The following is a 14,594-nucleotide window of genomic DNA, read 5'->3' on the forward strand; positions in this document are numbered from 1 at the left end:
CACATGTGTGACGGAACGTGATTGCAATCGATGTCCTAACTGCATGATTTGCAAAGACAAGATGAGCAATTCTAGTCCAGCACCGGCAAAACTAAGGAAAGGCTTCCTTTCGCTGCATGGAGATGGGAACTACAAGAACATAGCGCTTGCTGAATTCAAAATGAAGGGAGCCAGATTCGATGAAAAGGCTACTCTGCCTGTTCTTTGTACCCATCAACGAAACGATCCTCCATCCAATAAAGAAGGGTTCGGTGAATGCGCATGTAAAACAGGTGGGGTTCAGTACCTCCGACAAGGTTAACAACCAATGTTCTAAATGCAAGTTACCATCACGACCGGAAGGGGTTTCCGTCTAACCGTGAATGTTTCTGATTGGCTAATCAAGAAAGTACACCTTCCTATCAAATTGCAGAACAGAATAAGTCAGGTCAGGCCAGAGGGATAGTTTTACAGCTCGAAAGATCAATATTATTTCATCTCACACAAAACCTCCTTGAAACCGAATGACTCATTAGCAGGAAAAAAAAAAACAAAACAATGGAAGGATCCGTTTTTCGCAGAAGCAAGAGGAGTGTGTGTTGGACAGGAAGGGAGTCGTCCGTCGGGAGATCGGCGCAGATCCCCCCCCCCCAAAGAGGTGTTGGTGACACGAGAGGATCCTCCACGCATGGCCCAGGGCAGGAATTCTCCTTTCTGATCCTGAGACACGATCAGCCATCATCCCCTCCCACGCAACACGCCCGCAGTTGCCCTCGGAGGGGCTGAAACAGGAGACGGCGTCCTCGGGAGCGAAACCCCCATCCCTGCCCCACCTCCTTTGTCTCCTCTCAATACGGAGCCACCAAGTGTTTTCTGACACCTAACAGATTCTTCACACTGCTCTTAAGGGAATGTCGAGGCCTGAGGAGACGTGACTGTGTGTTTGTTTGGCAGTGTGTGTCTGTGTGTGTGTGTGTGTGTGTGTGTTGGTGCCTGTCACCTGCGTTTAACCCCTTTGTGTTTGATTTTCTTGTAACTCACACTGAACGATGGCAAGTTTTCCCTCAACCGACCGCTGATTCAAAAACACCAGAACTCTCTATGACACTAGTCATACGTAAACATGGTAATTTGTCAAAATGAAAATATATTGAATTTATGTATTCAATACTTAATTTCATATATTTAAAATATATATCTTCTTCTTATTGCGGCTTTTCCCTTCGGGGGGTCGCCACAGCGAATCAACTTCCTCTCTCACCCCAACTACCTTCATATCCTCTCTCACTACGTCCATAAATCTTCTCTTTGGTCTTCCTCCAGACCTCTTGCCTGGCAGCTCCAATTCCAGCATCCGTCTACCAATATATTCTCTATCCCTCCTCTGTCCATGACCCAACCATCTCAGTCTGGCTTCTCTGACCTTCTCTCCAAAACATCTAACATGTGCTGTTCCTCTGATGGACTCATTCCTGATCCTCTCCATCCTGGTCACTCCCAAAGAGAACCTCAACATCTTCATCTCTGCAACCTCTAGTTCTGCCTGCTGTCTTTTGGTCATTGGAACAGTTTCTAGTCCAAACATCATCGCTGGTCTCACCACTGTCTTGTACACCTTTCCTTTTATTCTGGCTGAAAGTCTTCTATCACATAGTACCCCTGACACTTTTCTTCACCCATTCCAACCTTCTTGAACTCGTCTCTTCACCTCTTTTCCCGCACTCTCCGTTGCTCTGGACTGTTGACCCCGAATACCTGAAATCCTCCAGCTTCTTGATCTCCACTCCCTGTAGCCTCACCGTTCCACCCGAGTTCCTCTCGTTCACACACATATATTCTGTCTTGCTGCGACTAACTTTCATTCCTCTCCTTTCCAGAGCATACCTCCACCTCTCTAGATTTTCCTCTACCTGTTTTCTGCTCTCACTCCAGATCGCAATGTCATCCGCAAACATCATGGTCCATGGGGATTCCTGTCTAACCTCATCTGTCAGCCTGTCCATCACCATTGCGAACAAGAAGGGGCTCAGAGCTGATCCCTGATGGAGTCCCACCTCCACCTTCAACTTCTTTATCAACAAATGCAATATAACTCCTCCTTTACATTGTTCACCTGCACATTGTCACGGCAAACTACGCTCGACATCAGCAAGTCGACCGTTTCTACCAACTATTGCTTCGGTTAACCCGAAATCCTATTTTCAATCTACTTATATTCTCCGTCTTCCGTGCAATAAATGTTTTATAATGTACAACAATCCCTGCTTATTCGCTACATGTACTTGTAAATACACGTGTGTGTAAACTGAATGTCATCTGCAAACATCATAGTCCATGGAGATTCCTGTCTAACCTCATCTGTTAGCCTGTCCATCACCATTGCGAACAATGGCTCCACCTTCAACTTCTCTGTTACCCCTACAGCACACCGTATCACTGTGTCACAGCTAGCATACATGTCCTGCACCAGTTTAACATACTTCTCTGCCACTCCAGACTTCCTCATACAACACCAGAGCTCCTCTCTTGGCACCCTGTCATATGCCGATATATATATTTCTAAATATTAATATAAAGAATTATAGATTTAGAATAAGTATATTTATAATATAAATATATTTGCTTCCCGGCTCCTCCTAGTGTTTCGAAGTGTTGTTGAGCAAAATGTTGAACCCCTAACTGCTCATGGTTCATCCATGATGGTTTAATTGCAGAGAAAAAATGTCCCCACGAGGAATTGATAAAGGATAAATTATTGTTATTATTATTAAACCTAATGAATGGCGGTGTTGCCCCTGGTGGCTATCAGCGCTGTGAAGATGCCTCCTTTGCCAACATCTCACAATGCGTTCTCCATCACAGTTGAACTTCCATAAATGTCATCTGCGCTTTTCTGTCATCCGTTCCGGCCACGGTCGGTTCACCCGTCCGAAGATGTTTGCTGCGCGGCGTCTTCTTTTGCCTCCAGCTGTGTTTCCCAGAGCGCCGTTTTGGGCCCCTTCCAACTTAACGCTCACTGCCGGGACCGTACTTGTTGTCCTGTTGCTACCCAGAAGCCCATCTGCCATTCAACTCACCACCACGCTTTGCCAAATGTCAACCAGGGCTCTAAAGCACCCACCTTTGGAATTTAGCACATTAGACATTTCCAAGATATTTGTATAAGCAGTATTTCTTGGACCGACCCAAACATGTTGTGCAATCCCACAGATGAGACAAGCCTCTCTTGCTGTGTTATTAGCTGTTTGTGTGAACTGACCTTCTGATGTGAACCATTTTAAGACACGATATAAATCACGGTCTAACCCTGCAAATACTTTTCGGACCGCTACGGTCTCGCAGTTGCACTTCAGCATTTCTGCGCTGATGTCTAAACATGGCTGCACACCAAATTCCGGAGTCTCATCGGAGGGTTGCCGGCTCCGGACTCCGATCTGCGGACCGGGACAGTTGGTTTGAGTGACGGGCTGTCGGAGAGGATCCATCGAAGGGACAATGTGCCCACCGGGAGGCTCAAGGGTCAGCCCCGCTAACAACGGCTGCGCTGCCGAAGTTTGTTTTCTCGTGAGGAGCCACCCTTTCATGTGTGCCACTCATTATCAGGGGCTTGTATCCCCGAGCCCCTCGAGTCCCCCGAACCCCCCGAACCCCCCGCCGCACCGCCGCAAACAAGGCTGTCTGTGTGTGTACAACTTCATGCGGTCGTTTCCACCGAAACCCCTCTTTACATCTTCCTGTGACCCTGTTTTGCCAGAACTAGAGCGCAAACAATTGGGATTCTGACTGAAGTTGACCTGAACTGATCAGGGCTTGTCCGTGTTTTGTTTGGAGTCGAAGAAATGTCAAAATGAATGTCCTCGCCTGATTCATCTGGATATCCTCTGTCACTTCTTGCCGTTTTAATTCTTTTCTCAAGCTTTTGAGAGCCACAGCTGTACTCCAATTTTTTTAAATAGCCATTTCCAGCCTTCGCCATCGCAGGCTTTCGCACGTTGCGAATAAGATGTCCGTGTTGATGTGGAATGCGGTCGCCACCCCGGGGACGGTGTCAACGCCGCTCGGCTTTTCCGGAGCGACGGCGGAGGTTTTTTTTTGGACGGGGAGAAAGAGGAGTGTTATTTTGTGAAGGACCAGAAAGGAACTGAGACACGGAAAATTCAAGGAGTTTGACATTGTGTGTTTGTGTGTGTAGGCTTTTTCCTTTCTGTTATGTAATAGCTTGTTGGTAGCGGCACATTTCACTAGTCCTAAATCAGAAACCTTTTATTAATTAGCTCCTACTAAAAAGGCCAATTAAAGTTAATTCAAGACCAGGGTAATAAATGAATTGGTTAATGTTTGGCTTACATTCAAACTAGCCTGACGTAGCGGATTTCCAGGACGGGTCCTGCAATTAACTAACTGTCTATTTTAATCGAAGTATTCTCCGCCACACGTTTCAAACTCAAGGCCCCCGCGGGCCAAATCCAGCCCCTGAATGAATTGTCTTTGGCCCACATGAAAATCTAGCCGCTTTTAGAGCCGTCTCGCCGTTCTATTTCACGCACCGCCACGGATGTGAATTGCAAAGCCGTGCTTCTTCTGTGCCGAGAGCGCGAGGCTGTAAAGAAAGACCGATGACTAGCTCAGACTAGCAGCAAGCTGAGTTTTAATGCATTTTCAGCTTTTAATGCTGCACGGAATTTTATTTTTCCTGCAAGCACGTGTTTTAAGGTAGTTTTTGCCTGTAGAAAAATGTTTTCACTTACATTTTCTCTGGAAAAGTTGGCGAAAGAGCTATGAGAAATTATTTTTTTGTGCCATTAATTTGATGGTTCGTGTTGTTTTATAGGCAATAATGTATTAGCTTTGTTAGCGCCACGCCTGATATGTGCAATCAGGTCATTTTCAGTAACAAACACTTAGCATCGATCCAGTCTTGGACTTATACAAATTCTAAATTTTGGCGCACTAAGTGTTCTAGTTTGAACTCCCACAGTATTCAAGATCGTCTTCAGAAGAAAAAAAAAACAATGAGCGCTGGATAGTGTTCTTGGCAGTGGGAAGGCCTTCGTTCTTTTCGATCACAGTTTAAGTGAGTCCAGCGAGCTCCTCCAGAGACATTTCATAATATTACCGACACCCAACTTTCAGGATTTATCAGGATATTTTCTTTAACCATCGGTATTTGGTGAGATCACTGCACCGTCCAAGCGTTTGCTTCAAACTTCCTCTGGACTGAACTGCAGCTTCCATAAATGCAAAACCATTGCGCTTTCCAAACATAAGATCGTCGCTTTGCAGGGACTCTGGAGATGCAGTTTGACGGCTTGGGAAAGCATGGTGGGGGATTTAAAAAAATATATATATATTTTAGTGTTAATATAAATGTAGTTGAAACATACTGGTCAGATTTGATCGCCGGCGCTAAAAAAAGGAAGACTGAGGAACATGAGAAAGTAAAGGCAAATAAACAGGAACTATTTTCCACCCCTGCTCAGAGACGACTGCAGCCAGACCATGCTAATAGTTTGCTAGCGTGATCCGTCCAGGACGTGCTCGTGTGTGTGTGTGTGTGCGCGCATTTGCACGTATGCACGCATGTGTGTGTGTGTGTGTGTGTCTGTTCCTGCTTCATGTGCAAAAATCCTTATGCACTCTACATCCGGGACGTCCACTCGCAGCTCTCCGCGCGCGAATCCGACCGTGCACGTGCATTCCGCGCGCCTATCAGACGTTCCCTTTTTTTTTTTTTTTCTCTTTCTCGGGGAAGAATACGTCTCACTGTCCTCCCGCTGTCCGGGGTCCGGGCTCTGGTCTGAACTGGCGATTTTGAAGTCAGGCCTGCGTGGCGTGGTGTCTCCGCACACTGAAGCCCGGCCTTGTTCGCAGCTGTTTGTTCAGCTGGCCCACCAGCAGGGACACAAGAGACCCCCCCCCAAAAAACCCCCCTCTCCTCTCCTCGGGCCCAGCCGGACACCTCCGCCGCCTCACCCACCCGGGTCATCAACCCCTGACCCCCCTCACCCAGGGGTTATTTGCTCCGAGGCCGTCGTTAAAGAAGGGTGTTTTGTTCTGCCCTCATTTGGCCCACAGTCTCAGCTCGGGCTTCTTGTCATCAGTGCCATTGATCTGCTCCGAATGAGCTGATTAGGGGGCCTGCAGTTTGTCCTGTTGAGCGGGGCGGCCTAATCCGGGCTCGGCTCGGCGGGACGTGGAGAGGTCCGCGGGGATGAAGGACGGGGGTCAGAGGGCGCGCAGAGCAAACACAGTCGGGCATTCATGGTCAAAGATGCAATATGAAATTAGCGGCCGTTTGAAGGGGATTGGACGGGGACCGGTTTATTGTTTTGTCAAGTCCGACCCCCGCGGATTAGCCGATGCTCTCGGCTGCTTCGGGTTACAGCGGCGAGATTAGAAGGGGGGAAAAAAAAAAGGGCTGCGATATTCCGAAGCCACTTTTGACTCAGTCGGTGTAAAACATGATATCATATAACGTGACACAAATACCAAAGAAGTACATGGAGTTGGTTTATTATAAATAATTAGCACTGTTTTGACCTGACAAAAAATTCCTCCCCAATTTTTTTTTTCTAATTTGTCTTTGCTCCAGGTTATTTTAGGATAATTTTTTTTTACCTGTTTTTTGTTTTTCTCGAAGCGATTCCTATCTTTTTTTACTTTTCTCAAGACAGATACCTTGAAATCCATCCGTCCATCCTGCACTCGCTGCCAATTCGGTTTAAAAAATCAGTAAACACTGGATGTTATGAGTAAAATGAGGTAACATTTTCTCTCAGTATCATGTTTTGACAATATTTTCAGGGTATTCAAGTCTTTCCAGCCTGACCTCTGACCTGCGTGCACTGTACTCCTCCACTTTCACATTTCCTGCGCCGGGTTACACGACGTCTGCGCGAGCGCGTACATGCACATCCTCACCTCTATTTATCAGTCAAGAGGCCGTATAATTACAGCGGGGGTTGTAATCTAAGACTCCCACCGCTCCCTGCATAAACGCGGAGTCCTCCCTCACCTCGGCCAGGGATTAGGGACCGGCGAGCTGCACATTACTCTCAGACGCTTGTCAAGGAGACATGAATAATATCAGAGGAATGGGGTTTGTCTAAGGCTCTGAGATAAGGAGACGGGGCGGTTGACGACAGACAAAGAGGGGTTACCTGCAATTACTCACACAATTTGTACTACAAGTATAAACAGAGGTGTAGTTATTTGAAAGAATGAAGAGTATTGTATATCGGAGTGATGTGGACGCATTGTGCACATGCTTGGTTTTTTGCGTGCCACAATGACGCCTTTGTTTTCTCGCTTGTTTTGCCGCAAGCTGATATTCTCTCCCCCGTTTGAATTTTTTTGATTTATTTTTTTTTACGGTCCAGCAGAGCTGCAAAAGAGCGATGCCGTGTCGGACGAAGCCGTTCCCTCTCCTGCCGAAGCCTTTTTTTTTTTTTTTTTTTTTTTGGCCTCAGCGCTACGCCGTGTCACAGGTCAAAGTTTACAGGGTGAGGGCGAACACTGTGTCCTCACAGCCGTCTTCATTAGAGGTCTGGAAGTACTCAGTGACCAGACCTCCTCCTCCTCCTCCTCTGCTGTCTTTTCAAAACTATCTGTCCATTTCTGATAAACAGCTACATGAGAGGAGAGGCCTTAGCAGTGTCAACACAAAGTTGCCTGACAAGATCCACCGGGGAGATGCTTTCTGCTATAAACAGAGCAGCAGCGGGTTGCTCTCAGACGCAGCATCTCTGCGCTGACGTGGGGACGGGACCCCGAAAGATCCCTCCCCGCCTCCCGCTCGGCTTTCGGCGATGTATCAATCGGCGATGACGGCGTGAATTTTTTGACGGCGTGAACCGAACGTACAGGGTCAGCACGTCGCTCGGCAGATTTCCGCAGCCGTCCCGTCGCTTGCCGTCGCTGTTAAAGCTGTAAAGGTGAAGCGTTCCTGCAGATTTTCCTGCCTTATTATCACGCCGGACAATCGGCAGAGAGCGGACGCATTGAGTAACCCCTTTTTATTTTCCAAGTTCCGAGTAAACGTCCTTTAAGAAAAGATGCTATCTCTCGGAGGGACTGTCCAGTCGGCCGTGATTTCCTGTAGACGGCTAAGAAAACGGATGCCCTTCTTTTATCTTTGTTTGCATTATCACGCCGGTGACTCACCTCCTGCTTGTTAGCCCGCCGTGATGGAGGGCAGGCGGTGGAACTGCAAAAAAAAACAACTTTTCTACAAGTCACCCGAATTCCTCCCGAGGCTTCCGGCGATTATTTCGCAATCTTGCTTTTGCCTCGATTCACGTCTCGCGAAAAACCCGAAACACAGCGTCGTCACTTGACCGCCGTTTTTACTCGGCTAACGCGATTAAACACCTCGTGGAGCTGATCTTTTCTGCAGGCGAACCCTCTGCCGCCGATCGAGATGTCGTTTGTGGCCGCCGCGCCCGGCGGGTTCGTAAAAACAATCCTGATGGCTTTGACAGAGCCGGGCTACCAGTTCCAATGGATGATATTTATTGTGCTAAGCTATCTAGCAGGAGCGGGGGTCTCTTCCTCCGTGCACACACACACACACACACACACACACACACACTTAGAAGGGCACGTATCTCCTCATTTCATCACAGGTATCATAAAGATGTCACAGATCGCAGCGGCGTATCTCCGTAATGAATCACTGAAACAACATTAGGCTCCGAGGACAGCTCGGTTAGCCAATCTGTCGAAAAGTGTTTTATAATTTTCCCAGGGAAAAAATCACCGTACATGGTTTGTTTTCAAGTGATGAAACTTCCGTGTACTTTTTCTACACACAGATTATTCTGCTCTACTTGTTTCCCTTGTTTGTTGTTGAAAACACGCTAAGCAGAGGAGCTTAGCAATGTGACGACACGGCTCACTGATAACAAGCTTTATTTGGGACCGACTCAAGACTCGGCGGAGTCGGCAACATTCGGTCTGAATTAAACAGTTCTCATTTGGCAGCGGAGACTCCTAGCGATTATTTACGCTGTTTATTGGAAAGTCACCGGATGGGCAGCGTTAATGCTCAAACCCGTAGCCGGCCGCGAACCAACTGCGAGCGTTGGCTCCGCCGCTCGCTCGCTCGCTCGTTGCCCTTCTGGCTCAACCGGTCCGGTGTGGCGCGGCGCTTTGCCAGAAGCACTGAAAAAGAAATTACAGAATAAGTTATTCAGGACCGCTTTGAGGTTCGGAGGCCTGGGAGATATTTTCCAAAGAAAAAAAAAAAACTCTTAACTGGTTCCAGGTTGAATTAAGGGACACACAAAGCGAAGTTCCCATGAATCACAGAATCATTAGTAATAATGCGTCCATTGAGCAATCGCTACTTACGCCTTAGAGGTGGTCGCTGTCGCCTCATCCTGTCAGTCTCAAGCGCTAAACCGCCGCAGCGTCATTTCAGCACGTTTTAGAGACTTAAACGTCTCTTCGTGAACGTCGTCGTCGTGTGCGTCCGACGGCAGCGACCGTCGGATAATCCGAATAAGATCCGCGTTCTGGGTTTTCTCCAAATATTCGAAATTAAAATGATTGTTAAAGGTTTTTTTCGGACCCCGATCATCTGGAGCCTTTGTACGAGGGTGGGTTTGTTTACCGACTGATAACTATCGTTGAACTACAAGATAAGCTGCGTTATCGTAACAACATTTGGAGTGGAGTCAAGCAGGTTCGTCTGATTCCTCAGAAGCCGTTGAGGTTTGGGCTTTTTTTTGGCAATATATAGAAAACGAAAAAGCAACAACGACTGGCCGTTTAATATTAAATGCAGATTCTGAGTTTGTAATAACATCATAATGCAGGGGTCAGGAACCTTTTTGTCTGGGAGAGCCATAAAAGCCAAATATTTCTAATAATGAATTAAATATCTCTTACTTTTAACACGACATGGATTCGTTCAAAGTGCCGCTTCATATTTGACCGTTTCATCGATGCAATTCTATCATTGCATATTAGTCATACCGCAGATCCAAATGCAAATTCCTCTGTCCGCGCAGCCTGGAATGCACGGTAATCATCGTCTTTTTTGTTCTTTTCTCCATCTTTTCCGTTACAAGGGTTGAAGCGGGTAAACTAGTTGGCTATCTGATAAAATTAATTTCTTCACCTTTACAATGACACGGAAGCCATCGATTCCCGGCCCGACCGACGGGAAATTTATCTTCAAAACTAATATCTGTTTACTTTAAAATGACACAGTATTTTGAAGAAATATCACAAGTTCCAAACTTTTTTTTTTTCTCATCTCAAAATTGTCATATGGTGTCCACTGGAAGAGCCATATTTGGCGTGCAAGTCTTTTTTTTTTTTTTTTTCTCGGGACTTGGGAATGATCGCGGCGTTGCTCGGAGAAAAGCGCCGAAAATAAGTCAATTGTTTGAAAGCCAAATAAAAGAGATCACACACGTGGATGGAAACTTGGAGAGGCAAGATTTTGCGTTCTGGTTTGCCGCGCGATGGATATCGTGCTCTGAATAAGATGCTGTACAGGCTCCGAACTGAGAGGGAATAATGAGCGCTGGGTGAGTTTGGGTGATGAGGGGAAAGACGCTGCCTCAGATTTATTACATAAAAACAAACAAACTCAAAAAATATAAAACCGACCCCCCCCCCCCCAAGAAAATGGCTCAAAAAAAACACAAACGCTGTGGTTTCGAACACAACAGAACAAGAGCATACGATAGATTATTAGAGAAAAAAATATTTTATTTTTTAATTTTTTTTTTTCTTATTTTTATTCTTTCATCCTTGTTCTGATTTTTCTTTTTTTTTTTTTTTTTTCGTCAACAGAGGCCGGCAGTTGCACCGAACTCATCTGCCGAAAGGCTGGAAAAAAACAAAATAAATAAAAAGTAGGGCAACGCTTCAAAAGGGACAGTCATCGGCTCTCGCTCCAACTTCGGAAACCTCAAAACAAGTCGACATGAGAACTTCTTTTCCCTCCACAACACGACCTCTGCAAATTCAACAACAGGTTGCTGAGCCGGACACTTTATATGAGAGTGTATTGATTTTGTGATGATTGTTACCGGTTTTCATTGCGATTATATCACGTTTTTATGAGTCCGAATGTGTCTTGGCTGTGATCACGGCTATGGTTACTGTGGGTTTTAGTGAGCTTTCATTTTCGCCGCGAACGTATTTCCCCTGCGCGGGATCATAAATTCGACGTGAATCCGACTTTTCGATGAAAAGGCATCGCTGATTTTTTTTTTTTTTTTTTTTTGAACCGAGTTCAAAACGGCCGCGTCGACGCGAAAGGAGATCAAAACCAGAATCTGTTTTTTTTTTTTTTTTTTCAAGATGTCAGAAACAGGCTTCAAAAGCAACTGGAAAAACAAAACTTTCATCCCCGGACCGACTCACTGAAACACTACTTTTGTCATGTGGCTTGAAATGCAGGAACCTCCCCGGGTGTCAGCCGCGGGTCCGGGACCGGGACTCCCACGGGGCCCCCGAAGCAGATGCGACACACGCCGCCGACCTTCTCTGCCCCAGATCAGGCCACGACGGTGAGCGTCCGTCCTCGATGGAGGAACGAGGGAGGAAGAGGCAGAGCGAGCCGGCGAGAGGTACGGACGGGGACAGCGCTGGGATTCAGAGCCGGTGCGAGTGGGTGGCTGGGTGGGGGAGCCGAGGCGGAGGGAGGCGGGGGGGGGAGAAAGCCTCTGGCTGCGGCTTGGCTGAACTCACCGTGAACCTGGACAGATTTATTTTCTTCAGAGCCCGTTGCGTGCTCAAAAGCGGGGGGGGGTAGATTTTACATGCCTCTCCCCGCGCCGCCGCCGCCGCCGAGCTGGGAGAGGGGCTGCAGACGGGGATCCGAGGGGACAGGACGGAGGCTTTCCGTGGGTTACGGGGGGTGAGGCGGCACGGGATGGAGGGAAGGTGGGTTCATTATTTTTGCGCCCCGGTGGAGCATTCCTGCCGGCCGGCTCCAAGTGCTAATTAAAAACACCGGCTCCGTTAGCGGGGTGTTTCATTTTAAGGACCAGTCGGGTGTGAGCCGACGGAGGCCCGAGCTCGCGGCTCACTTCCCGCGTCTCCTCCGTGGACGCGTGCAACGTCCCGCCCTCTCCGGGGGTGATGTCATTTTTTTTTTTTTTTTTTTTTTTTTTTTTTTCAGCACAAATCTGGTTAACGTCAGCAAACATAAAGTAACACAATACACGTTAAAGAAGTGTGACCGAGGCATTATATCGCAGTAAAAATGATTGACGTCAACAGAATAGAGCGGAGGAGAAGGCCCCTATTGTCGCCGCGCAGCTGCGCCGGACAAAATTTAGTGCATCTCGAGGGGTGTGCGAAATTAAAACGGGACGACGCACACACAGGAGCTGCGGCACAATAACATCATCATCGCGGGTGTATTGGAAGGGCGTAAATCCTTGCACGGATTCATGTTTTCGTCGCAACCTGCTTTAACTGAACCTGACTCTTAAAAACTTAGCCATTTCACTGTCGAGGAAAAGGTTTTCAGGAATTAATGTTCAAGTATTTGCTCCAAAACAGTAGTATCTGTGCATGGGTACCGCGTACTAAGTATACAACGACTGGCAATGTAATATAATAAACATGCAATGCACATTATATATATTTCCTAGTTATTTTACTAGTTTTCGACTCTTTAAATGCGCCCCTTCTTTAGAGAGTAACCAGCCGCATCTTATTTTCAGCAATCCGGGCGGATATCGGCCGGATGGTTCGGAAAACGGATATTTCCGGGGCGTCGCTGCAGACAGATGATTTGCCACCGGCTTGTCAGCGACAGCGACTCTTAGAACCCGCCGTCAACCGTCACGTCCACCTCGAAACATCGTCGGCGTCGACCGATGCGCCCTCGCCCGTACATCTACCGGAGTTAGAGTTAGTTAAATGCTCCGTCGTGCTCGTATACCGCGTTTTTTAACCCTTCCTCAAGCGTAATGGCGAAGGATTACGCCGTCAGCTGAGCCCGCTGAGGGAGAGAAAAGGAATTAACCGGCCGCCCCGTGCTCTCGACTCAACTCTGGGTGAACCGCCTGTGGAACCAGGGTTCACGCTCTCCGGGTTTCATTGCATTTTTCCTCTCTCTGTTGTTTTTGCCGGGGGGGAGTTTACAATGTCGGGATCGGCCAGGAAGGACCCCTCGGCTCCTGAGCTCCGTCTGATGTGTGATGCGGCGCCGCGGCCCGGAAGCGAGGAGGTGTCGGGACAGAGATGAACGGACGTCAGACCTGTTTTCCAGAAAGAGGAAACAAAGTTCTCGTGAGAATCACCTCCCGATTTATCAAATCAACACTATTTATTTCCAGCAGTACCTTTTGCTCGCTCTAAGCGATCTCAGGTAAAACTGTTCTCAGTTCTACTACCTCAGTGGTGGAAGAAACTTCCGGAAGCAACAAGACGAGCATCATCGATCTCAACCTTCAAGAAACAGGTAAAAACTTTTCTCTTTCAGGACTTTTTTACTGCGCTGATGCCCCAGATCAGGTGAGGCACCAAGTTAGGCCATGCAGTGAAGAGGCTAGCAGACTTTTTAATTCCTCTTCCCTCAGCCGCAGGGAATCTTCAATCTTTGTAGTTACAGTTAACAGTTAAGACAATTCATATTTCATTGTATTTCTTATTCTTCCTCCTTTCTACTATTATCTATTACTGTTATGTTTTTAACAGTTAAGACAATTCATATTTCATTGTATTTCTTATTCTTCCTCCTTTCTACTATTATCTATTACTGTTATGTTTTTTTACTTGAAACTCTGGCACAACAGTTTCCTTCGGGATAAATGAAGTTGTTCTCATCTCATCTCAGTGTGTGTGTGTGTGTGTATACGTTTGTGTATGTCTTTGTCAAAAAAAAAACTCACTAACCCAAGCATTCTGTTCTGTATATTTCCTGTGCATCTTGTATTTGCAAGTGTTATTTGCAGTCCTTATGTCCTCTATTGTAAGTCGCTTTGGATAAAAGCGTCTGCCAAATGCAATGTAATGTAATGTAATGTAATATTTCTAGCTTCTTCACCTTACGCTCCTCCTTGCACTGCCTGATGCGGGGACTCAAGAGGAATGGGAGTGTATTCTCTAAAAAAATAAAATAAAATAAAAGAACCTGCTGAATGCGGTTTGAATAAAAAAGTAAAATCTATGTTAATCTCTGCAGGAAGAGACGAGTGTTGACTGTCGTCCGGGATTAGGAAACAAAGATGAGTTTCGATTGCTACGCAGGGTTGAGTAACGCTCTCCTCTCCGGAGAAGGGGCCGGATTAGATTAAAAACGATATAAAACATAAATAAAAACTGAGGTAGAAGGCGTCCGGAGCATCTCCGTTTAATGATGCGGCCACAGAAAGAAAGCGACAATACAAGAAATCAAGATTTGCGTAGATTATGAGGTGGCGTTGTCGCGTGAATGCGGTCAGATGGTAATCTGCCGCTCGGAAACTACCGGAGGGGGGGGCTCGTGGGTTCTTCTCCTCCATTTCTGCACGGATGGACTTAGTATCGTCACCAGCATTGCTTGAGGTGCACACACACACACACGCGCACACACAGAAAACACCAAGAATCTCATCAAACACCGTATTATTACACCTTTACGCCTCTTAAAGCCGCGCAAC

At 46.9% G+C, this 14,594-nt stretch overlaps 1 long non-coding RNA gene across 2 annotated transcripts in view; it reads left to right on the forward strand.

Moving 5' to 3' along the window:
- Window positions 1–14,594, forward strand: part of LOC147237976 (uncharacterized) — a 72,629-nt gene that overhangs the window by 39,341 nt on the left and 18,694 nt on the right. Inside the window, exons 6-9 of one of the 2 annotated variants that reach the window (XR_015106951.1) lie at window positions 10,786–10,969; window positions 11,398–11,567; window positions 13,091–13,242; window positions 13,338–13,414. This is a non-coding gene — a long non-coding RNA (uncharacterized LOC147237976). Of the gene's footprint in view, window positions 1–10,785; window positions 10,970–11,397; window positions 11,568–13,090; window positions 13,415–14,594 lie in introns of both variants that reach the window. The other variant, XR_015106950.1, reaches the window with a different exon arrangement.

The sequence above is a fragment of the Fistularia commersonii genome, chromosome 1 (assembly GCF_037954325.1).
Source record: "Fistularia commersonii isolate RoL2024-O1a breed Wild chromosome 1, RoL_Fcom_v1.0, whole genome shotgun sequence".
Taxonomy (NCBI): Eukaryota; Metazoa; Chordata; class Actinopteri; order Syngnathiformes; family Fistulariidae; genus Fistularia; species Fistularia commersonii.